Source organism: Pan paniscus, chromosome 13 (genome assembly GCF_029289425.2).
Source record: "Pan paniscus chromosome 13, NHGRI_mPanPan1-v2.0_pri, whole genome shotgun sequence".
NCBI lineage: Eukaryota > Metazoa > Chordata > Mammalia > Primates > Hominidae > Pan > Pan paniscus.
In genome coordinates, this window is record NC_073262.2 from 61,224,615 (window position 1) to 61,248,306 (window position 23,692).

The 23,692-nt window shown below is 37.8% G+C and overlaps 1 protein-coding gene and 1 long non-coding RNA gene across 2 annotated transcripts in view; both read left to right on the forward strand.

The window, feature by feature from the left end:
* Positions 1-12,512, forward strand: part of LOC134728728 (uncharacterized) — a 33,919-nt gene extending 21,407 nt beyond the window's left edge. Inside the window, exon 2 of the long non-coding RNA XR_010109467.1 lies at positions 1,120-12,512. This is a non-coding gene — a long non-coding RNA (uncharacterized LOC134728728). The remainder of the gene's footprint in view (positions 1-1,119) is intronic.
* PKP4 (plakophilin 4) overlaps positions 1-23,692 on the forward strand; it is a 227,178-nt gene that overhangs the window by 92,550 nt on the left and 110,936 nt on the right. The window lies entirely within an intron of this gene.

Genomic DNA, 23,692 nt, shown 5'->3' on the forward strand with positions numbered 1-23,692 from the left:
TGAATTAATAAATTATATTCATAACATACAACAAGAAAAAAGAACCCAACCATTGATACATGCACCATGGATGAATCTCAAAAATCTGCTGAGTGAAGGAAGTAAGCCAAACATAAAAGAGTACGTACTGATTTACTCCATTGATAGAAATTTTAGAGCAGGCAGAATTAATCTGTAACAACAGAAAGCAAGTCCATGATTGCTGGGGAACAAAGGGAGGGGCAGTACTGCAAAGGAGCTAAGGCAATTTTGCAGGATGGTGGCATGACCAAAATATTCTGAATCTAATTGGAGCTGTGGCTCGTTGTTGTGTACATTTAGTAAAACCCCTAACACTGTGCCTTTAAAATGGGTGCATTTTATTGCATGTAAGTTATATCTCAATAAAGTTGACTTTTTAAAACATATTAACATGTTTTTAAGAATCACAGTAAGATCCTGGCTTAAACTAGATTATCAGCTTCTATAGAGCACAGACTCTTAGATAGACACTGTTTTACAAAACTCCAGTATGCAGCTTAATATTGGGCACCCATAAAATATTTTTGAGCAGACACCTGAGTGAAAGAAACAAGACCACACATTAGGCTGAGCGTCGAGGAGTGAAGCTCCGTGAAGCCAACAAGGCTCAAGACCGGAGTTCAAGTCTGTGCTGAGGCTGGGTGAAGCTGTTGGATATAAAAATTTTGTTTTAGATTTGTTCATCTTAACATTTATTTTTCTATTGGAGAAAAATATGTGCGACGTAATCCACTATGACTAGAATAAAGCCTTTTGAATGGCAGACAGGGATTCAGACAATTAACTGCCTGTGGAGTACTCTGTACAGGAAACAATTTTATTGAAATAACATAAGGAGCCTGTATTGGTAGTTTTAATAAAATCAAGCCTGACTCATCTATTTGAGGACCAGGATTATGGAAATAACATCTTATGCTTCAAGAGTATTTTAAGATTGGAACAGTTATACTCATATTTATGAAAAAACAAAATTTGTGCATAAGTAAAATTTTAACCCTGTGGAAAAATTTAATATTTTTATTTGGCTTCTTTATGTTAACCCTGAAGAAATTCCTTTAGATTATTCAACTTCATAAATGTTAAGTTTCACTCCTCCAGCCACCCAAGATGCCAAAAGGAAAGAAGGCCAAGGGGAAGAAGGTGGCCCTGGCCGCTGTTGTTGCAGAGAAGCAGGAGGCCAAGAAAGTGATGGATCCCCTGTTTGAGAAAAAACCTGAGAATTTTGGCATTGGATAGGACATCTAGCCCAAATGGGATCTTAACCCACTTTGTCAAATGCCCCTGCTACTACATCAGGTTGCAGCAGCAAAGAGCTGTCCTCTATCCAGAGCTGAAAGTGCCTCTTGCGATTAACCAGTTCACCCCGGCCGTGGACCGCCAAGCAGCTACTCAGCTGCTTAAGCTGGCCCATAAGTACTGACCAGAGACAAAGCAAGAGAAGAAGCAGAGACTTGGCCTGGGCTGAGAAGAAAGCCGCCAGCAAAGGGAACATCCCCATTAAGAGACCACCTGTCCTTCGAGTAGGGGTTAACATTGTCACCACCTTTGGAGAACAAGAAGGCTCAGCTGGTGGTGATCGCACATGACATGGATCCCATTGAGCCAGTTGTCTTCCTGCTTGCCTTATGTCCTAAAATGGGGGTCCTTGACTGCATTATCAAGGGGAAGGCAAGCCTGGGATGTCTGTGCATAGGAAGACCCTGCACCACTGTTGCCGTCACACAGGTTAACTTGGAAGACAAAGGAGCTTCGCTTAGCTGGTGGAAACTATCAGGATCAATTACAATGATAGATATGATGAGATCCACCATCACTGGGGAGGCAGTGTCCTGGGTTCCGAGTCTGTGGCTTGCTTTGCCAAGCTGGAAAGGGCAAACGCTAAAGGACTTGCCACTAAACTGGGTTAAATGTACACAGTTGAGTTTTCTGCACATAAAAATAATAAAAATTCTCCTTCCAAAAGTAAATTAAATTTTCAGTATTATCAGAATGGTACTTTTACAGGGGTGGATCATATTTTATTTCATGTCTAAAAAATAGGCTTGAGTCAGTGTAGTCTGCTTTTTAATCCTTTTAAATTTTATTTACAATATTTTTCAGAGTTTTTGGGAAATCGTTTAGTGGCCCTTCACCTACGCCCCTGTGAGGGACGAGTGCTTTGGTTGAATATGTTCCTCCCCACCGCCACCCCTAGATTTAGACCTCTTTCCCCACCCTTTGCTATTCCACACACTAAGGGCTGCTGGGCCTGCAGGTGGTTAGGTGCCATTGCCCCTCTGCTTGGAATTCAAAACAGAGAACTTTTTTTCTTATAATATTTTAATAAGCAGAGGGAGGAGGTAAAGATTGATTCAACTGAATAGCCCAGTATTTTAATCTTCCGTGTTGACCAGTATGGAAAGGGTCATTAATATTTCAACACTCATATTTTGCATTTATTCACAAAAGTTTAAAAAGTTTTCTTGATTTAATTCCGATGATTTTATTGAAGGGATAGTGGTTTATTTTCATAAAACATGTTTTTTTTCCATTATTGCTTAAATTCTGTGAATTTACAGAAACAAAACATTTAGGTTGTGAAAACTACTTAAGATTATGCCTAATAAATGCATGGTTGTGGTTTTAAAATTATTCAACCTAATGTAAGTAATATTTTATCTCACAGCAGTGTCGCTAATGGGAGTAGTATTGTCCAACATAGGAGGGTCAGGCACAGATGGAAGATCAAAATCTCACTCTCCTAAGGCTCCATCTATGGCTCTGCTCTCTAAAGAAGGTTACATTTATAGATCTCTCAGAGTAAAACATTATTTTTCTGCCAAGAAGAAGTTAAACAATCTATTAATGTGGAAAAATGTTGCTTCAAACACAGAAGTCTATTTGTAATGTGTATCAAAGTGGATTCATGAATGAATCTATAGCAGTATTTTGCCAGAGTTGTAAGAATGTCACTTATAGCTTACAAAGTCATAACTTAATAAAAAGAAAATGTGGACATGTGTGTTAATGTTTTTAAAGGCAAGCTTACTGAGGTATAATTTATGTAAAATAAAATTTAATGAGTTTTGACAAATGAATGTAGTCATGTAACCATAATCAATATATACAACATTTTCATCACCCCAGAAAATGTTCTGTAAAGCAGTTTTCAAACGGTGGTTGTGAGTCCTTGGACAAACACAGTGTGACCCAAAAAGCACTTTGCCACCAGGGCTGACTCCCTGATGGGGTGTGATTTCTAGTCCTGCTGTTTGGCTGCACTCTCAGCAAAGGTGGCAACTTGGGATCATGTTAATGTAAGACACTGTCTGTTCTGATAGACTGGTGGGGCCTGTCTACTTCTCAGGCTTAATGGAGAATTCCTGCAATTCTGTGTCGCAGTGAGAAACAGTGTTTGAAACTTTTTATCACTCAAGTTCTCAAACTGTGGATTTTACATTTGTGCAGGATTGGACATTTATTGATTTAGGTACATTTACGAAGTAATATTTATTGTTAGTTTAGAATTACAAAATGAATAATTTGAGAGAAAGCTTATAAATGTCTGGGAAACAAATGTGGTGCCCTTCTGGGAATTTACAACCTAGGCAACCTGGCCTTTTAAAGATACACATAACAAAGAAAGAAGACTACATTGTCTTGCTGTGTTATTTATGTTTTTTAATATAAAATATGTGACCATATATTCAAATTACTGTGCATGAATCACCATTTTTAGAATAAGATTTTACAAATACAGTTACTTAGTTGTCATTATTATTTTCACTATTAAGTATTAATTATTATTCTCTAATGTAACTCTGATTTGCTTTTAGGCTTATGTGGAAAAGAATAGTAAGAATCCTATCAGACCTGTGGTCTTTGGGTCAACTTTATAAAAGTAATTAGAGCTATTAAATAGGCACACAGTTTTATTTGGCCATTAAAGCTCTAGACAGAAAACCCCAAACTGTTTGCCTCTAGGTTGTTAGAGAAAAAAACATTAATTAGCATTACCATTGCCTCTCTGAATCTTCCCTCTTCCCTGTAGTGGACAGTGCAAGTGGGGGTGCCAATTGCTAGACTGTGAAGCGATTCCCAAGGTAATTGATCATATTGACAGAAACTTAGCTGCCTGTTGCTCTACTAAAACCATCTCAGTCAGCATTCTCCCTTCTGGTATTCAATCGCCCTCGCCCTTCCTCAACCTAAAGACTGAAACATAACCAAGAGTTAAAAGAGATAACAGCCATTTATTTACTCTTAACTCCTAAGGGAAAATAGTATTTTCCTAAAGAGTAATTTCTAAAATAAAGGCATATCTGTTTCTAAAATATTTTTACTTTATGCAGAAGTATTTTTTAAATCTTTGCAACTATTTATATTTGCTAATTTACCAGTACTTATTCTACTTAGCTGTACCATCAACCTCATTTTTAAAATTATGTTTAAAAGTTAATTATACTTATTCATAAGTGAAAAAGTCAAAATAAGTATCTCACATTTACATATTAGCTTCAGAAAAGTAATTTTGCAGCTTTTGCGATATTAAGTAGTAATTTTGAAACAACTATAACTTTTTTATAGACAGGATAGTCTTATTATAAATTAATATGCTGTCTCTCTAAACTGATTGTGGGACGCAGAATAATGCTCTCCTCCCCAGAGATTTATTATCCCAACGCTTGGAGCCTATAAATGTTATCTTATTTCAAAACTTTATGGGTGTAAATAAGTTAAAAAATCATGAGATGGGGAGATTATCCTGGATTATCCAGGTGAGTTCTAAATGCCATCACAAGTATCTGTCTATGAGAGAGGCAGAGAGAGACACACACACGAGAAGGCTCTGTGAAGGTGGAGGCAGGGATTGGAGTGATGTGGCTGCAAGCCAGGGAATGCCAGCTGTCCCCAGAGCCTGTAAGGGGCAAATAAGAGGTTTTTCCCTACAGCCTCTGGAATGAGTACGTCCCAGCTTACACCTTGATTTCGGCCCAGTGAAACTGATTTCTGATTTCTGGTTTCTAGAACTGTGAGAATACATTTTTGTTGTTTTATTCCACCAGGTTTGTGGTGATTCGTTATAGCAGTCATAGGATGCTACTACAGAGTTTGGCATCAGGAAGGGGAGTCTGCTGTAACAAATACCTAAAAATGTGGAATTGCTGTGGAATTGGATAATGGGTAGAGTCTGGAATAATTTTTAGCCCCATGATAGGGAAAGCCTAGATTGCTTTAAACAAAACGTTGGTAGAAATGTGGGTATTAAAGGTGGTTCTGGTGAGAGCTCAGAAGGAAATGAGGAATACGTAATTGGAAACTAGAGGAAAGAAAGGTGATTCTTAATATTTACAGGCATACCTTGGTGATACTGGTTCAGTACTAGACCACCGCAATAAAGCTAATATTCCAATAAAGTGAGACATAAATTTTTTTGGTTTCCCAGTGCACATAAAAGTTATGTTTACACTATACTGTAGTCTATTACCTTATGTCTAAAAACCAATGTACATGCCTTATGTCTAAAAACCAATGTACATGCCTTAATTTAAAACTGTATTGCTAAAAATGCTAGTGAAATAAGCACATATTGTTGGAAAAAAATGTGCCAGTAGACTTGCTCAACTCAGGGTTTCCACAGACCTTCAATTTGTAAAAGATGCGATAGCCAGAGAGTAATGAAGCGAAGTGCAGTGAAACAAGATATGCCAATACTGGTAGAAAACTTAGCTGAATTGTCTCTCCCAGTCCTGTAGAAAGCATGTAAATGATGGACTTGGATATTTAGGTAAAGAGATTTCCAAGCAGAGCGTAGAAGGTACAGCCTGGTTTCTTCTTGCTGCTAATAACAAAATGTGAGAGGAAAAACAAATCAAGGGGAAACCTCTCAAGCAAAAATGAATCACAGTTTGATAATTTGGAAAATTCTCAGCCTATCCAGGTTGCAAAAAATGGTAAAATTAGGAGATTCACTTTTAAGAAAGTGCTCCAGAGAGAACGCCAAGGATGTAACTAGATAACCTTTGACTAGTGCTGAAGATATCAGGCATGTGACTCCGCAGAAATCAGGAGTGGAGATGAAATTTTCCAGGGAAGATCTGTGGAGGACCCACTTGTTTAATGGCACAAATACACAGGAAACCCACAAGTTTTTTGAAAATGTTGTATCAGCAAAAATGCTACCAGCTTGAACTGAAAAGGACAGAGACAGGTTGAAATATAGGAAAGCTGTTAGACTTCCCAAACTGTACAGGCTTGTCAAAACAGTGCTCAGTTGCAAATATGTGGTACCCTTAAAGAAAAGGAAAAATGACTTCAAGGATACAGCTTTGGCCTAGAGTCATAGTCTCAGACTTTAAACCTTGTCCCACTGGGTTTTGAAATTATTTGGGAAAGGTGACTCCTTTATTCTTTCCTTTTTTTTTTCCTTTTGGAATGAGAGTGTCATAACTATTATCCTATGTCTATCCCACCACTGTATTTTGGAAGCAGATAACTTATCTTTTAGCTTCACAGAATCAATAGTTGGAGAAGAATTTTGCTCCAGGATGTGTTATACTCAAGTCTTCCCTGTACCTGATTTGGATGTTTAGATGATGAGATTTGGGATTTTTGAGTGATGAGATTTATGTGAGATTTGACCCTTCTAGTTGATGCTGTAATGGTTTGAGACTTTTGGAGATGTTGGAATGGGTTGCATATATTTGGGACATGGGATAGACATGAATTTATTTCTTTAACATCTGGTTATTCTCCTGCCCTCTGTGTTCTCAAGTTAAGTAGGTGGGGTCAGCATTCTCCTTGCCCCCCGGTTGTTGCCTGCCTTTACACGTCCCTGGCTCCTTTGAGACTTCCATGCCTGGCTTTACCATGCTTCCTCCTCTCTCCTGACATTCAGTAGCCTTCTGGCACTCACTGTCATTCGCTGAAGATTCAGCTCATGGCCACCTTCTCCAGTTCACCTCCTGCTGTGGGTCTCCAGGTGACTTCAGTATCTACCTAGACAGCCCATCCAGTCTCTGGTAGGGCAGTCCCTTGGCTTTCTCATCTTGCATTTCCTTTAGACATTATATTCTTAGGCCACAAACTCCTGTCCTTCAGTTCCCTTTCTTAGTATTCACTCAGAAATAATTCTTTTTTTTTTTTTTTTTTGAGACGGAGTCTAGCACTGTTGCCCAGGCTGGAGTGCAGTGGTGCAATCTTGGCTCACTGCAAGCTCCGCCTTCCAGGTTCACGCCATTCTCCTATCTCAGCCTCCCGAGTAGCTGGGACTACAGGTGCCCGCCACCATGCCCGGCTAATTTTTTGTATTTTTAGTAAAGACGGGGTTTCACCGTGTTAGCCAGGATGGTCTCGATCTCCTGACCTCGTGATCCGCCTGCGTCAGCCTCCCAAAGTGCTGGGATTGCAGGCGTGAGCCACTGTGCCCTGCCAGAAATGATTCTTCATCAAAAATTGCTATCCATTGGTCTTGCCACTTTCTCTATACCTCGAACAACCCTACTCTTAATATACCAAACTCTTACAGCCCAAGAATAGGGAAGGTAGTTTCTTTAGATAAAAATCAAAATGCCACACCTAGAAGAAAGGTACAAAGATGTTAGGTAGCAAGAACAACAGGGGTCCACTACATAATGCTTGCACAGTGCATGTTTCTATTATGATTATTTGCTATTTACTTGTTTAAAATAAATAATCCTGAATATTTTAATATGAATAGCTTCCAAAGAATATATCTCTTCTTAAAAGCCATGTTTAAACGTTAGTACATGTTTTATTTAGTGAAATGATATTTTCTAATTGTTCTCCAGGTAGTTGAGGAAGCTTCCCAGGCTCCTAAGAAGGTGACATGCAACATCAGCAAAAATGATCTGTACCAATACCTAGTGACCTGTACCAGTCTTATGTAAATTATGAGTGCTTATAAAGCAATTAAGGTTTGAGTTGTTCAGTCCGTTCTTTTTCTCTGAAGCCTGTCTGTGGTGTCTTTGTAATTGTGAGCCAGCTATTCTCCTGCCTAGCAGGCTTTAGGGACAACACCTTTCCCATACATGTGTATATTAAAGAAATGTTAGCTCATCTTAATAATAAAGCAAAATGTAATTAGATCTGCTACAGAAACATCATACTCTGCACTACAAATATTAGTGTAAATAATTTGGAGTAGACACACACCACTGGATAGCTCTATTAGCATCAATAACTAAGAATTGGTTGTATAAAAATAGCCTTACATAAATGCTTCTCTGTTCTTTGATTTAAATATTTCTGAAATGTTTTACTGCCTGCAACACAATTTATACCCAAGTGTGGGAAATGTTTGTTAAATGTCTTGTATTTGGATGTGAAGATGGATGGTAATAGTACTTCACACTCATCTGGATTTGCCTGTGGTTGATTTTCTGATTGTCATGGGTTTTGTCCATGCCACCTGTATCCTCACCTGGTCTCACTTTTGATCATGATATAATTCGTAGGGTGGCTGACACTTTGAGTTGTACAACCCACAGACATAAACTGGTTTTTTCTTCTGTGGCCTATTTTTTTGTTTGTTCTCAAAATACCATCCCAGCTGAGCTAATAGGCCAAGTCCAAGTATAATCTACTCTGAGACTGAGCTTGGTTTTTTCCATAGCTTGCTTATTTTGGCCACTGCTGATCTAACTCAAGATACTTTAAAACTCTTGATCAAATTCTAAGGACAGGGCATTTATATTCTGTCATAATTAACAGTGAACGATTAAAGACATTTATGAATTAGAGCCAAGATTCAATATTTACTAGTGATAAAGGGCAATGTCTTATTTATCACATTATTACACTGTGACATTGGCAAGTTTTGAAATAGCTTAAAGATGTCTGCCTTATTTTCTAAATAAGAGGGAAATGGGCCACAAACAATTAAACACATCTCAGTGTGATTGTATGTGTGAAAAATATCTTCATATCGGGTAGTTTAGTTTTTAAAGTTCATTCAGTACACTAATGGCTTACAATTTAGTTTAACAGCTCGGTGTGTTGTAATCAAGAGTGTGAAGAGGCAATCAAATACTTTTCTGAGATTCTGCTCCCCAAAGAATTCCTGGCAAGCCTGTTGCTATGGTGCAGTCTCACCTGGGACTTGTTTGGTATCTTTCTCAATCAGATATATTGACAAAAATGAGCTTAAAAACAGAACTCATAGAAAATCCAGAATGGAGAAATACGGATAGATAAATGAAGCATTGTGGCTCTTTCTCTTTTTTTGTTTCTTTTTAACTTGTACTTACCAATTCTTGTTTCTGATCCCAGGAGTCTTAAGATATGCCAAAGTTATTACTTTCTCACTGTAACGGATGCTGGATGTCATAGAAGGCACTGTTTATCAGATGAGAAACTGTGAAGATGATCATCTCTAAAACCCTGCAAACTAGATTTTCTGTACCCACAGCTACTTCCCTGGAACTTTGGCAGCTGTGATAATTGTTGCAGACCATCCCTGTTTGGTACTGCCATTGTATTTAGATAATGTCAAAGAAAGGCTTATGAGTCAGTTATTAAATTGAAGGAGATGATCACGTCAGAGTAAAGCCAGGTAGTGAGACCTCTGTTGGATTACTTAGGCTTATATTGTTTTTAAGAGATTATTATCTTGCCCCCTCCACCTTGAAATCAATTTCATTTCCACACCCTGAAGATCATGGCATGGGGCTGAAAGACAGAGTGATAAAGAGCATCAACTCTGGAGTCACACCTTCTAACTGCATATCCCTGCCATGTCATCTACTTAGTGTAACCTTAGACATTCATGATCTACACCTCTAAAATGAGATTAATAGTAATATATTCCTCGTGGGGTTATTGTAGAATTTAAATAAAAGATGCCTCTCCCATAGAAATTATTCATTGGGTGTTGGCTATATTCACACTTTTGATATGCATAGAAAGCCTTAGTATATAGTATGTGGCTCATTGTATGCACTTAATAAATAATAGCCAGTAATACTATTATCATGACACCTTACATGAGTCTGTGTCAGATGTAGACTTACTGAAAACACAGGAGGAAATGTAAGGGAATGGCTAAAATTTGACTTTATCATAAGTTGTAGTTGTATGAATGAATGAGCTGGGGTAGTGAACCAGAAAACATCAAGTCATTCTATATACTGTCCTGAATTATATACATGCAAGGTTTCTGGGACTAAAGTCATCCTAGCAGCCTTTGCAGTGAAAATGTTGCTGTTCTTAAATCCAGCTAAGTACATGCTATTTTAAAACACAGTGTTTTTCAAGTGAACTTAATGTGTGCTGCTGAGAAAATGCCAAGTTTTGCCAGATCCTGTATTTTTACCTGTTGTTTGATATTTATGTCATTCATAACATAATACTATTAAAATGCTTTGTTTTTATTGTAATGCTTTAGTTCATTTTAAAAGATAAGTGTCACAGATGTATAGTAAAGTGATAACTTAGGTTTAGATCCAAGGAGAATGAGAGATGGAACAGGACCTGTTTACGTTTGTGTGTGGAAGGTGAGCTTTGTGTGTGGAGTTTGTGTGTGGAGCTATCTAAGAGGATGCTTGGGTTTGAAGAAGGCAGCTGGTTACAGATTGCTAGAATTTGTGAGAGTAAACTGATGTTCTGCATGTGTGTATCTTGAGGTGATTATGGATCATCCCCAGGAAGAGACCCATTAGATAGCTGGACACATGGACTTGGACCTTGGTCAGGAAGATCTAGGTCAAAGTTGTCAATATGAGATCCACAACCACATAGTTGTTACTTGAAGCCATGGGAGCAGCAGAGGCATGAAGAACACAGGCCCTAGGGTGATCCTCAGGGAATCTAGTCCCCATTCTTTCCCCTGTGCACCATATGACCGTGGCTCTATCTCCTCTGAATAATAAGTGTTAACAGTTCCTACTTCATAGGCACAGTTACAGAGATATCATTGCCTTTCAATCAATTTGATTTAAAGGCTTAGAATAACAGGTAGCACATAGTACATGCTTTTAGTACATTTCGGCTGATGCTACTATCACTATTATTATTGAGGGACTCACCTAGGGAAAATGTCTAGGGCAAGTAGAAAACTGGAAAAAGCAGTATTTACAAGAGGTGGGGAAGGAACAGGATTCTATGAAGGAGACAGTATAGCCAGAGGAGGCAGGGTGGGCAAAAAATAGAAGGTGATATCTGTGAAGCCAAAGGAAGGATGAATGTCAAGGAGGAAGTCATCAGTGATTTTGAAGGATGCAGAAAGGTCAGGGTAGATAGATGGAGAACGGAAAAGTGCCTTTTGGATGTAGCCACCAAGAAATGGTTAGTAACCTTGGAGAGAACAGTTGGTACAGAGTTTAGAGCAGCAGCCAGATGACAGAGTTGAAGAGAAAATGAGACCGGATTAAGTGGAGAGCCCTTGAAATAAGTGTGTCTGGAAAGGGAAACAGGAACTGTCTGAAGTAAAGGACTGGGGAATTGGGGTGCTGTCAAGAGAGTGATGCGATGGTCAGGCTGAATATGGAAATACATAAAGAGGAGGAGAAGGTGAAGGTGTCATGGGTACAGGGAGTGGGTACTATTGCAGGCTGTGAAAGTTCTGAGTAGTTTAGGAGGTCCCCAAGCAAAATGAGTAAGGGAGGATCAGGGTCAGTGCTTCAGTAGAAGGTTTCCCTTTGGAAACCACGGTGCCTCCTGAGTGAATGGGAGGACTTTGGAAAAAGCTGGCCACAGCTACATTGGTGGTACTTCAGAGAAAAGTCTCACCTGGTATGTAGGATGTTGGGTTAGTTTTTTCTCTTCATCTTTTGTGGGAAACCGCAGACTCTCATGAATGGAAGGCCTTGTCTGTTTTTAGATTTCAGGCTCCAGTGTGAGTTGTAAGGATCCTAGGATATTTCTTGTGAAGAGCAAAAATTGCCCAGTGAAGTATTGATTCCTTTATGGTTCCTGGCCCTGTTCACAGATCCACTTTTCTCGCCACTAGGCCCAAGAGAATTGGGATCAACCCATAGCTTGCTCTGTGGTGATCCTTTCTACAGCCCCTTTATTCACTTTGCTGATGAATTCAGAAGGTTGTGGGTCTCGGTGGTAGACTGTGTTGTCCATTCTTTCCAAAGGGACCCAGTCTTCTAACCCTGTTAACACATATGCCTGAGGGAGGCAGGCAGGCACTGTCCCAGGCATTAAGGTTGACGATATCCCTGGGGAGGGTATGGGCCAGTGTGCTGGCCTCTGCTTACAGGAGCCTCAAGCCCTACGCAGGAGCCCTGACCTAGCCTGGCACTCTGCGGAGGACTTACACCAAGCATTCAGTTTAGAGATGGCATTCTCTTGCAATTGCGGCTTCCTGCTTCTGGAAGGACAGAAGACAGTTATGGAAGTAAGCTTGATCTTTTCCTGTGTATTAACTGGAGGTAGGGAATTGTTACCATGAAAACTGCCCAGAGTACCTTCAGAAAACAAGGGCGGAGTTTTTTTTGTTTTTTAGTATTTTCATAAAATAGACAAAGGAAAGGAATTTCTTAAAAGAGTAATATGATGGGAAATACTGAATTAAGACTTTGGGTTGCTTTAAATCAGTATCTGAATATTAAAGAGCAACACAAATGTACCCACCATCCCTGTACTGGCCCTTTTTTTTTTGAGGCAGAGTCTTACTCTTTCTCCCAGGCTGGAGTGCAGTGGCGCGATCTTGGCTCACTGCAACCTCCACCTCCTGGATTCAAGTGATTCTCCTGCCTCAGCGTCCCGAGTAGCTGGGATTACAGTCATGCACCACCACGCCTGGCTAATTTTTGTATTTTTAGTAGAAAAAGGGTTTCACCATGTTGGCCAGGGTGGTCTTGAACTCCTGACCTCAAGTGATCTGCCCGCCTCAGCCTCCCAAAGTGCTAGGATTACAGGCGTGAGCCACCGTGCCTGGCTGGCATTGATATTTTGCTATCTGCAGGCTGGCTATATAAAGAAATCATGCATTTTAATTTTGTAAGGGTTGTAAGAGTGCCTAATTTGTGTAAATTTCTTGCTTTGAAATTAAATAAATAGAGCATTATGGCTGTAGCAAAAAGGAACCACTATTTTTCTCACTCATTTGTCATGAGTGGTGCTTCAGCCACTACTTCCTTCTTGTGATTTTATGTAAAAAAAAAATGGATCTTCTGTATATGAAGTTTAAGAGGAAAGAACAAAAAATGACATTGAGAACAAAAAAGGGTTATTGAGAACAGAATATGATCAGAAGATAAAAGAGGTAAATTATTAACTAAGTGTCATGATAACATTGTACAATGCTAAGAGCTTAGTAAAAATGGAATCCAAGGCATCTGTCTATGGCAGAAATTACTTCATTTTTTTTCCTCTACTTAGGAAATGAAAATATATTTCCAAATTTTTGGCAAGTGAACCTTTTAGGAAAGAACGTAGTATATTAAAAAAATAAAATTTTATTTTTTACTTTATCATGCCTAACTCTTTAAAAAATAGCTCACAGCATTTAGCATTTTGTTCATGTACTTCACACCCAACTCCTCTGATGTGGTTGTTACTCCCATTTTACAAGTGATTAAACTGGGGTTTACAGATGTTTAAGTGACTTGTCTAATATTATATAGCTAGTAAGTGACAGAGCCTAGCATCAGATCCAAGTTGATACCAAAATCCTATAATCCTTCCATATTTGTTCTAATCTTTGTGAAATCGTATGCCTTTAAAGAGGCTTACAAGTTGTTAAACTACAGGACAGGTGGCCTACCGGCTGAATCTGGCCCTCGCCTGTTTTTTATAGCCTGCAAGCTAAGAATGTTTTATACAATTTTTAATGGTTAAAAAATAATCAAAGGCAGAATATTTGATGACGCCTGAAAATTAGATGAAATCAAATTTCAGTTTCCATATATATTATAAAATCTTACTGGAACACAGCCACACTCGTCATTTATGTTTATGGCTGCTTTTGCACTCCCAGGTCAAAGGTGAGTAGTTGTGACACAGACCTGTGCTATGGTCCATAAAGCCTAAAATATTTACTGTGTATCTGGCCTTTTCTAGAAAATGTTTGCCTACTGCTGCTCTAGCATATTAGAACAAAAATCTGTGATAAGAAGTTTTGTATGGGGCCCGAAAGCTTGTTAAAGCTCTCACACACCTTAGGTCTTTTGATCATTTCAGCAGCCAGCAATGCAGATGTTGTTGCCTTGTTGAACCAATGGGGAATGGATGCCAAGCCCTGTGGTCTCATCAGCACCATGCAGTTTGTTCATGTTCGCTGACCTTCTAGGTGCCTACTTTTATTTGGCATCTTAAAACAGGGATTTGTTTTGACCCTTCAGCTTGAATGTTTTAATCCAATTCCCCGACTTCCTTGAAGAGAAACTTCATATCTAATTTAGACCACCTCTGCTCTGTGGCCCCAGGCCGACTTCCCAGGTTACATGAGTGCTCGTTGCACTTTGTTATGATTGTGGAGCACAGGCACTGGTGTTGCCTCTGCCTTTCCCTCTTTCTCTCTACCCATCGCAGTGTTTAAACAAATGAATGTATAATCAAGTCAGTCTTTTTTTTTTTTTAATTTAAGTTCTAGGGTACATGTGCACAACATGCTGGTTTGTTACATAGGTATACATGTGACATGTTGGTTTGCTGCATCCATCAACATTAGGTATTTCTCCCAATGCCATCCCTCCCCCCAGCCCCCCACCCCCCGACAGGCCCCGGTGTGTGATGCTCCCCGCCCTGTGTCCAAGTGTTCTCATAATCAAGTCAGTCGTTTAAATTACAGGAGAAAAAGTCATAGAACTGTTTTCATCCTGGGAGATAAGACCTTTCACTATTGAATTTTGTGAAAGTTAGTAGTTTCTTGACGGGAAAAGAAGCCAGGAGAGGAGAAAATAGAAATATAAATTTTAAGATATGTTTTGTTGCAGAATTTGGCTTAAGTTTTGTATAGACTTTTGGGACTTCAAAAAAATACATAAAAATAACCCAAGTTGTTTTTAATGACAAGTTGTTTCTATTGACAGTCCATTGACAGATGAATGGATAAACAAAATGTGGCATATATATTGCGATGGAATATTTATCCTTAAAAAGGAAGTAAATTCTGTAAACCTTGAGGACATTATGCTAAGTGAAATAATGCCAATCACAAAAAGACAAATAGTATATACATAATTTCATTTATACAAGGTGCCTAGAGTAGTGGAATTCATAGAGACAGAAAGCACAGTGGTGGTTGCCAGAGGCTGGGTAGAAGAGGTAACTGGGAGTTGTTTTTTCAGTTTGGGATGATGAAAAAGTTCTGGAGATGGATGATGGTGATGGTTGCACAACAATGTGAATATACTTAAAGCCCTGTACAATTAAAAATGGTTAAAGTGTTACATTTTGTTAGCATATATTTTGTCACAGTAAAAATATATACCTATATCATCACCTGTTTAAAACATCATGTCTACTTTGAATACCTAATCAAAATTATGTATTACAAAAGAATGATTACTCTTTCAAACTATTTGTTTATCAAATGAAAAATTTACCATGTGATACATGGTATCTAAGTGATTCAGCCCTAACATGATTCAAAATTTAAAGTTAATTGGGTCCTCTTGCATGTTTTATTTTCAAAGCATATTTATATAAAATTTTTAAGAATGATTAGGTAGATATAAGATTACGGTTGATTATCAGTTGCTCTTTCCTTCCTTACTGATTAGCAATTTATGGAAGAAATTAATTAAAACCATAGAGTAAGCCAAAAAGCATCTTTCTAAAGATACCAGTTCTTTATTAAATCCTGTGGAGTTTCCAGAGAAATACATACAGTAGAATCTATTAAAGCAAACAGTTCATTTTACAGCATATATATTTAAGATGCTATATATTTCATGCCCTTCATGAAAATTAATTCTTAAAACATTTTCTTTGATAGGTCAGAATTGGAACATTTAACTATTAGTAAAAATTGGGATTGTAGTGTGGTTTTACGTAAGCAAACAACTCTTACTCTATTTTATTTACAAAAATTAATAACAAAAATAAATGCCCAAGGTAGAGGGAATTAAATACTCAGAAGTATAAAATGAAAAGTAAGCCACCCTACAGGCATCCAGTCCCATTTCCCAAAGGTTAAAACTTCCTCTAAAGTTAAGTTTTTTGAGTATACATCAAGAAAAAATTTATTTCTGCATATTCTAGCATAGATGTCTTTTTAAAAACAACTGCCTGGCTTTATTTTCCTGCATAATCTTTCTTAAACATATTCTGTATCAGCACATTTGGATTTACTTCAATCCTTTCTAGCAATTGCGTGGAATCCTATTATGTAGATGTATGTATATATTTAGCTATTCCCATTTTGATGATTATTGGGTTGTTTCCAGTTTTATTTGATTGGTTGGTTTTGTGTACTTTTCCAAGTATATCACAACCTCAGCATTGGAACTAATGGGACAACAGGTAGGTATGTAATATTTACCTTTTTTTTGGTATTGTACAAAAGAGTTTGTACTAGTTTACATTCCTGCTACACCATTTCTTCATAGCGTCACCAATGCTATGTACTTTCAAATCTGATGTGTTGTTTCCAATTGTTAGAATAGGCCATAATAGGTTATTGGAATATTATTGAACACTGTTAGCATACTTTAATGGCTTCAGAAAAGCAAAAATATCAGTTGTCCACTCAATCAGAATACCACGTTGGAGGAATTGACAGTTTCCTCAGCAGCTTTGTCCTGGTACATGCAAATAATACTTCGTGTCTTTTCTTTTCTTTTTGCTTAATTTTCTGAATTCAATTTTAATTACAGAAATTGTGTTGTAACAAGTGATACAATTAAAAGAGATAATATAAAAGTGTATATAATTGTAAATATAAAATAATATAATAATGTAATATAAAAGTATAAATAGATTGGTCACCCTTCTGAGGTGACCAATCATACTGATCTGCTGTGTCTCATTCACAGTTGTGTCTGTGTTCAAACAAACCTATGTAGGCTTTGGGTTTTTAAATTTTGTTGTGTTTTACTCAGTTCTTCAGTTGACTTTTTAACATAATCATATATAATGGTCCTTCTGAAGCAACAGATAAGAGTCCAACTCATTCTTTTGAATAAGGACATAGTATGCTGTAGAATGGAGATGCCATCGTTTGTTACAATATTGCTATGTGGATGGACATTCAAATTGTTTCAAATGATGCTGCAATTACTGTTTAATATATACCCTTGCTTTTATTTCTGTAGACTAGATTTCCAAGTGGGGTTGGCAGGGAATGAGGAATATGGCTTTTTAATTTTAATAGGTATTACCAGATTGTTTCCTCAAAGTGTTATAGCAGATCCCACTCCCATGAACAGTACGTGTAAGTGCCCATTTCCCCCCAGTTCCTCACCAGCCCTGGCTGTTAACTGCTTTTTTAAATGTTTGCCAGTATGATGAAAAATGACATCTCATTGTTATTTGATTTTCTTTTTCCTTACTAATGAAAGTGAGCAGTGTGTGCATGTGTGTGTATAGTTAGAGGTGGTAATCTAGCTTTGTTTTCTCTACTTAACAACAGCAGTACTTTTCCCATTGAATGAAATTTCCCCTTTGTCATTAGTTAAGTTCCCATGTATACTTGCATCTGGCTCTTTAATTCTTATGAAATTGCAGGGTTTTATTTGATTTAAGAAGAATGTTTTGAAGTAATAAAGTCAATTACAGTTCTAAATATAACCTTTAGCAACAGAAAATGACATAACCTTAATTTTTCAGCTTCCTATAATGGAAAGAAGAAGAATTTAGAATTTCAGTCCAACTCTTCACTTACTAATTCGTGTGACCTTGGGCAAGTCATTTACTTTGCCCCTCCCATTTTAGGATTGCTCAATTCAAAACTGTGTTGCTTTTTAAGGATTAGAGAAAATATAAATAGAGTGCCCGACCCACAGATGGCATTCATTCAGTACTGCCCGATATTATTATTTTTGTTATGACTTAAAAGGAAAGTTAGACATTTGATATTAAATTGTGCCCATTCCAAACATAAGCAAATATATTTCTTCATAAGGGAGGATGTATTTTATGCAAGAGAAAAAGAATTCTCAATATGGCAATTTAAAGATTCTTTTGGTCAAATAAATTAGTCTGAACAACGTATATATTCAAATCTGGAACTTCTTTTTCTTCTTCTTTTTTCCTTTTTTTTTTTTTCCTTTTCTGCCCTATAGATCTAACACAAGTAAGAAGTAACATTACTTGTCTGCTTTTTTTTTTTTGGTAAGCAGGGAGTATGCAGATATTCAATAAGGGTAACGAAAAATAAAATTGCTTTTATATATAGGTGGAAGGAGCCAAATGTTAGGGAGAAAGCAGGAGAGTCAGAGAAAAACAGGGACATCAAATATGGAAGCACAAGGAACAGAGCACTTGTGGACCCAAAGACTGAAATCAGGGCTTTATTCTGGATGTGTATGCGCTGAGGTTGGACTCAGCCTGTAGCTAGATGTGCCTGAGCTCTCCTACAGCTTTAATATTCCTTATAGATTAGATATGGCTTATGGTTATCAATAATACATTGATCTTTCTTAACCTTCTTTCCCAAGAAGCCCACGATAATTTCTGGAAGTTTAGAAAGGAATGATATTATTGAAACCATACAGATAACATGAAAAAAGTTAAGACAAAAATTTTGAACACTTGTACCTCTTGAGCCAGCTACCCAGCATTCCCAAGGAACCATTTAATTGACTAGGGCATAACTAATAAATATGTTTTCTAATTCTAGTACCCCTGCCACCCACACACACATTAAGCCACAGAATATCTGCGGACAATTGTAAAAGTAAACCTAGTATAGTCTTAAGAAAAAATCTTCCTGTGTTAGGTGGTATTTGTTTTCATTCTCATTAGATTTCATTAACTAGCTAGCCAAACCTTAAATTAGTAATTTTTAAAATAAGTCTCCTATTCTGTAGTGCAATTTATTACATCTACTGAGGAATAGAAGGTTAAGTTTATTTAGCCTTGTTGTTTCTCTTATCATTTTTATATTTTTTACTGTGTTTTCATTAACTAGTCTACGTAGAGGAAGGAGAAAATTGGTCATTTATTCTTTTAGTTTTCCATTTCAGCAAATAATGATTTATGTGGACTGTTATCATATACTGTGTAGTCAATTAACCCCCAAATAAGCATCTAACATTAGGTGATATGCATCATTGGTCTTAATAATTTTGAAATATATATATATATATATATATATATATAAAACCCAAATTGTTCATGTTAAGTCATTACTAGTTTTTGTAATTTCTTAAGGTTTAAAGTAATAGCTAATCAAATATTCAAGGCATTACATTTTAAAGAAAATCTCACCGTGTTTTTGACATTAATTCTACCAAATAACTACCTTGTTGGAAAATGATAGCAATGGTTGTCATTGACAACTACAGCTTACACTCCTCCAACTATCCATTTTCCTTGTGATATCTCTTTTCCTCAATATTTATTTGACTACTAGGGCTTTCCCAAATGTAAGGAATTTTAAACATAAATTAATAAAACCTCAACTACAAGACTGAACTAGAATTATTTATATCTACACACACACACACACACACACAGCACACATATCTATACATCCTATCTATACATTCTACATTTTAGGAGAAAAAGTAAATGAAAATAAATGCCATTCCCTGTTCAACAATTAAATGTCAGTAGTCTGTTCAATGAGTTTTCAAAAGTGGCATGCTAAGGCTGGAAACTCCTGGTTTTTTGATATGCAGGACGTGATGTCTGAGAGATCAAGAAGTCAGGGAGAAAGGGGAGGCTGTAATAAGGGAGTAAATCATAAAATCACCCTGAATTACTTACCAGAGTTTTCTGGGTTTGTTGTTGTTGTTGTTTTTGCAAAGAGCTGGAGAGATACTAAGATGAGTGAAATATAGATTCCACTCTTCTTTAAGAGGAGTCCTGTTTAGTAAATTGAGAAGATGTCACAGAACACTATACCCTAGGGCTGGATAAAGAACTGTAGGTGTTTATGGGAGAGTGTTTCAAGTGGATGGAACAAATGAGGAAAAGCCTTGAGTGGTGTGTATAGGAAGCCATAAATAATTCTGTGTAGGTCATGAAGGGAAGTGATAGGAGACCACAAAAAGATATTTGGGGGCCAGACTATACAGAAGGTCTTAAAACAAGGCTGAGTTGGCTTTTTAAAAGTAGTTTTATGGGTTGGGTTGGGTAGAGCGTGGTGCGCAGTGGTTAACCCATGGGGTTAGGACAGATTGAGATGATTTCAAATCTTGGTTTTGAGTGACCATAGGCAAGTCAGTTCTCTATGAAATGAGGCTGACTCTGACTCCCTCACAGGCTGATTATGTAGAGTTCATGAAGAAATACTTGGCACTTAGCGTAGAGCCTGGAGCCCAGTAAACCTTTTGTAAAACATAGAGATTATTGGTGAGTAGTATTGAACGTTGGCAAATATATCAAGAAAAAATGTAAGCAGTGGAAGCAGGACCCCACACCACCATGGCAGGGAGAAGACTTAGTGAGTTTTTGCAGTAGTCTGAATTAATGTGAACCTGAAGGAATAGTGAGGAAGGAAATGGATTCAGCCTATGCTAAAGATGTGAACGGACAGGATTTGGGAAATCACTTAATGTGCAAGGAATGGGATAAGAGAAAGGGAGGAAATGACAAAAGGATGAGGACACTTACAGTTTGAGCCTGAATGAAAGAGGGATGGTGTTTCCATTAGGACAGTGGTTTTCAACCTTCTGTGTGCATGAGAATCTCCTGGAGGACTTGTTTAAACAGGTTTCTGGCTGGGCATGGTGGCTCACGTCTGTAATCCCAGCATTTTGGGAGGCCGAGGCAGCAGATCACCTGAGGTCAGGAGTTCAAGACCAGCCTGGCCAACATGGCGAAACCCCTTCTCTACTAAAAATACAAAAAAAATATAGCTGGGTGTGGTGGCACACACCTGTAATCCCAGCTACTTGGGAAGCTGAGGCAGGAGAATCGCTTGAACCCGGGAGGCAGAGGTTGCAGTGAGCTGAGATCGTGCCATTGCACTCCAGCCTGGGCAACAAGAGCTAAACTCCATCTACGAAAGAAAGAAAAACACAGGTTTCTAAACCCCACCCCTCTGACTTTAAGAAGTTCCCAGGTGGTGCTGATGTTGCTGGTTCAGGGACCACACTTTGAGAACTACTCCGTGCAGAAATAGAAAACACAGTAGGTGGGGAAGTATGGGAGAGGAGAGAGGTGTGTCTGGGTAAGGCCATGGTTTATCCATCATTTAGGTGTAGCTACGTAGCAGACCACTGAAAATTCAATTACAGATAGTGAATTTGGACATTACCACTGTACATGGACCCGTGTGATGGTCATATTGTCAAGTGAGAGGCTGAAGAGCCAAGAGCAAGTTACTCAGTGAGTCACTGTTGAGTAGACAGTCTTTTAAGAAGCCATCGGTTCACACCTGTAATCCCAGCACTTTGGGAGGCTGAGGCAGGTGGATCACCTGAGGTCTGGATTTCAGGACCAGCCTGGCCAACATAGTGAAACCCCGTCTCTACTAAAAATACAAAAATTAGCCAGGCTTGGTGGCACATACCTGTAATCCCAACTACTCAGGAGGCTGAGGCACAATAATCGCTTGAACCCCGGAGGCAGAGGTTGCAGTGAGCCAAGATCATGCCACTACACTCCAGCCTGGGGAACAGAGTGAGAATCTTTCTCCAAAACAAAAGCCATCCGTGTGGGTGGGGTACGTAGGAAAAGCATGAGACTCTACCTGTCTTCTTTGAAGTTCTCATCCACACATGGTTCCAAGTAAAAAGCTTTTCTTGTGTATTTTTAATGTGCCCCCAAACCTCTCCTCCTTTATTTGGGTTTCCTAATAGAGGAGCTAAGTTACAGATGAGAGCCTGAGTCTTAGAATATAAACTTCAAGCATCTGGTAAACTTTACTATTTTCTCTCTGTTTCATTAAAACTGGAGGAAAGATGTCAACTAGAACTTGGTTTATTCCTGTTTTGGTGGTAGGATAAAACAACAAAGATCTTAATATTGTTCATCTCCTATTAGAATATTAGCTAGTAAGGCAAGAAATTAGATGGGTAGCTGTATGTTGCACTTTTCTTTGATCCTGAGATCTCAAGGTAACAGGCAATGGGCATAGCATAGGGCAACGAATCCCACAGAGCTGTCCTAATAATGTATATCCTTCATGTCTTCAAAGTGATGCAATGTCAGCAGTTTCCATTTGAAGGCTAACCCTGTGTAGTGCCCTTCCCTATGTAAGTATTCAGTCTTGACAAAAGTGATTAAAATTTTGTTTTCCAATTTGTAAAAAATATTTTAAATGTAGACTATAGTATAGTACCTCTTAATTCAGCCTTCCCTAAATACAACAAATAAACTTTTTTTTCAGTGTTGCCCAAGTTGTGTTCTCAAAATGATAGTTCCTTGAGATGTTAATAGTTGTTCTTTGCAAAAGAAAAAGTGTGCTTAGTGTTCAGTAAATCAAAGAAGTGCTGGGTTAAACAAAGGTAAGCTGACTTCCTACTGGTAGACTTCTCAGAACTTTTAATATGGTAGGGTTGCTGTGACTCTCCAAGATTTAGAATCTCCTGGGCAGCATTTCCCAAATCTACTTGACCTGGAACCCTTCCTTTAAGGCAGTATCTGTTAACATCCTGTAGGACACTGGTGTTCTCAGTTTGAGAAACATAATGTTATTTATCTTTGATTCTTAATTTCCTTTTAACAAAGGAAGCTAGCCAGTACAATGGTGATTGACATCATATGCCCAGCATTTCTATAATTAATTATACATTGATTTAGGGACTACCAAGTAGACATAATAATGGTTTATCAGTTATTAAGTAAATTGTGGTAGATGGTCAGGACATTTGATTACCTCTGTCAAATTTGCTGGTTGTCTTAAGGATGAGAAGTTCAAGGACCTTTGTAAATATGACTACTTTGGTTTTTGCACCAGCCTAGGTTACAGGACAATATTTAGGATGTTTTTGGGGGATTTCTTGGTAGTTCTTAAATATTTGTTTTTAAAATAGTTTCCTAAATTTGGCCCAAAGATATGATCATGACCATAAGTGACTCATCTTTTCGATGTGGGAAATGGGGAGAAATGCTATAGCATGTCCTGGGAACAGGACATAATCCTGCCCAATCCCCTCTATCTTAAAAATCTAGTCAGTGATAATTAGTATTTTAGTAATATAAAACTCTCAGTATACTAAGGCAGAAAGTGGATTTTTTCGAAAGATTTTCAACCAACAACAGTTGAAATAAAAATGCTTGCTTTCTTAACCAGTAATTCCATCACATAAGGACCATCTGTTTTCTTCTTTCAATATAACTGGAGCTAAGTACTTTCCTGCTGAGATACATAGTCATGGAAAGGTATGTTGCCTCTTGGTGTGTTATACTGCTAGCATGAGATGATTTTTGTCACGCAGATAAACATTTCTAAAAATTACTATGTATTTTATATTAAAAATATACAAGCATTGGAAACCAGGATTTCAATGACTTCAATGCCTGGAATGATAAAGGAGTCAGTTTAAAGAAAAATACTCAATGAAAGAGATAATATAGGTCAGAGGAGAAAGAAACAGAGACTGAGGAGTCCTATAATCAACAAGATATGTTCTCAGATGAGAAAAACTTGAGCATTAGACTAAAA